This window comes from Helobdella robusta (assembly GCF_000326865.2).
Source record: "Helobdella robusta unplaced genomic scaffold HELROscaffold_15, whole genome shotgun sequence".
Classification (NCBI taxonomy): Eukaryota; Metazoa; Annelida; class Clitellata; order Rhynchobdellida; family Glossiphoniidae; genus Helobdella; species Helobdella robusta.
In genome coordinates this window covers 900,026-902,814 of record NW_008703839.1, presented here as the reverse complement: position 1 = coordinate 902,814, position 2,789 = coordinate 900,026, and positions in this window count along the sequence as shown.

Sequence of the window (2,789 nt, the reverse complement as noted above, 5' to 3'; positions counted from 1 at the left end):
TATATAATAAAACGTTATCGAACTGTGTATAATCCAAAAACCACACGCACAAACTCTTAAAAACCAAAAATTAATTATCCGAGCCTTCATTTTTTATTTAAAACTTCGCCAGGAATAATATTTATGAATAAAATACAAAAACGGCACTTGAAAGAGAAAATCAGCAATTTGGGCGACTGGTGTTTGGTTTGCAAACAAAATTAAAATATAAATATTTATTTGTATAATAAGTAACAAACTATGTTATGATTATGATGTTTATGTTTATTGTTTACAGTTTAATGTTTTAAGAAAGATGAATAGAAACAGAAAGAAAGATTGACCAACCTAAAAAACTGATTTAATCGAGAACATTTAGCGGCGGCTTGATTAATTAACTCTTCTTTTCGTTTTCTATTTCTCTCTTCAGTCGGCATTATTAGAATATTGGATAATTACAGAAATGTGTAATGTGTTAAGTGATTTAATAAAGATCAGTAAACAGTTTCCATGGAACGGTTCAAAAGCAGAACAGATAACAAAATAGCGATGTGCTAAAAGTTCTATTATAAAAGAGTATTAAAATATCTAGATCAGATCGGTAAAAATTAATGCACACATTTTATGCACATGTTTTGTTTTATAGTATTCAAAATATTTCGCGCAATTGCAATATCAAACTCTATGTAAATCGATGTTTTGGGGCAATAGGGGCATATTGAAATGTTGTTATTTTGCGGTGGGGGGGCCGGTGCAAGGGCATGGGGTGGCCCGGCCACCCCAGGCCCCTCCGGTGGATCCGCCCCTGAATTAATGTTGTAAGTGTCAGCCGAAACAGCGCGGTCAGCTGACACTTACAACATTAATTAAATTATGACATTAAATAAATACGAGTATAAAAATTTACGTCGTGTTTAAGTTGTCTTTAAAAAACAACTAAATGCAGAATGGGCATATAAATTTAACGATATATGCATCAAAGAAAGCCTCGTTCCAAACTATATATATATATATATATATATATATATATATATTAACAATATTCTATAAATTCTACCGAATGTTTGGCGTTAATATGTTTGCAGTTCGTTTTTTCAATTTTCAATACATATTAAAAAAATTTATATAGCGTTCGTTTTAGCAGTTTCACAAACGCTATCAAATTATAACTATATTCACATCAAAATAACAAGAATGAAATAACTACGGTTTACCTGATAACATAGTTTAAATGTCGTCTGCATATGCATAGCTTGTAAAATCATAAGAATCAATTATCTTAAACAGATCAGATGTTTAAAGCAGAAAAAATAAAGGACTCAAAACAGATCCCTGCGGCACACCAGAGAGAACTACACTGACGTAGGACAAACTCCTGTTAAACGAAACCTACTGTTTTCGGCCAATCAGATAGTTTCTGAGCCAATTTATTATCTTCCAAGATATTCAATAACTTTGATGCATCCTGAGCAGTAACATTTCATGATTGACACAGTCGAAGGCCGAGCTCATATCTAAAAATGCCAACAAGAAAATGTTTTGAGCATCCATCTCAGCATAAACCCTTGAGAGAATACGTAGCAGGGCAGTTTCAGTAGAGTGAGATCGTCTAAAACCGGATTGATGTGCAGGCATGAGATTATTATCATTCAAATGAGCAAGCAATTGTCTCGAAACTAATCTTTCAATGAGTTTTGATATAAATGACAGATTACTGATAGGCCGATAATTATTGACATCACTTGGATCTGCATCACTTTTTTTTCAACAACGGCATAACAATTGCATGTTTACAACTTTTTGAGCCAGATAGCATTGGTGGTTGTGTTGATGATATTGATTTTGATGGAGTAAACGTTGAAAGTTGTTTTAGATATTGGAGGTACTAAACGCTATTGTGGTAAGTGTCAATATAAAATGTCAAATCTTGATGTGTTTGGTGGAAATGGGTGTAACAATAAAAATGTAATAGGTAAATTTCAGTGCATTGAAGATTTGTTACAGACGTGAGATCGAAATAAAAACTAATAGTTAGAAATTGTTAAGCATGTATTGAGGAATGAACCGCTTGTAAATTTATGGACGTGACACTTTTATGGGGAACATTTACAAGCTATACAAAAGAGATGAGGTTCCAGAAGAAGCAGAGGAGAACAAATGAAGAAGAGAACGCTTTAACAGTTATCTTTTTAGAGTTATCTCTAGGACTAAAGTTGTTTTTCAGTATTAGGTGAGACGTCTTTTTATTGTTGTAATAAATTCGAAGTATAACTTTACTATTTGGGTTGGTTTAATAAATATACAACAAAAAATGACAACCTCACTCCCAACCCGACGCTTAACCAACAATGAAAACAAAGAAGTAATAAAAACTAGCATTGTAAATAGTGACAAAGAAGAATATGATGCTATCGATGAAGAAAAGGAGACCAAAGTAGATGATCAGTCAATAAAGAAACCTGACACCTAATTTCCATCTAAGTTCATTTTGACAAAGACAATATTTCCCTATATAAACATCAACCGCACTGATGATGATTCATTCGGAATCGAAATATGGCCTTATTTGCAGCATCAATTCGGAAAATAAGTTTATTTTGAATTTTAATAAACTAAACGTTCACCAAAAAACTTTAGTGAGAAAACAGAAAAAACGAACTACAAACATGTTAACGCCAAACATTCAGTAGAATTTATAAAATATTGTAAAAATTATGGTCTATTACCAACATATATATATATATATATATATATATATATATATATATATATATTATTGGTAAACCATTACCCACCATAGGCCAGACTTA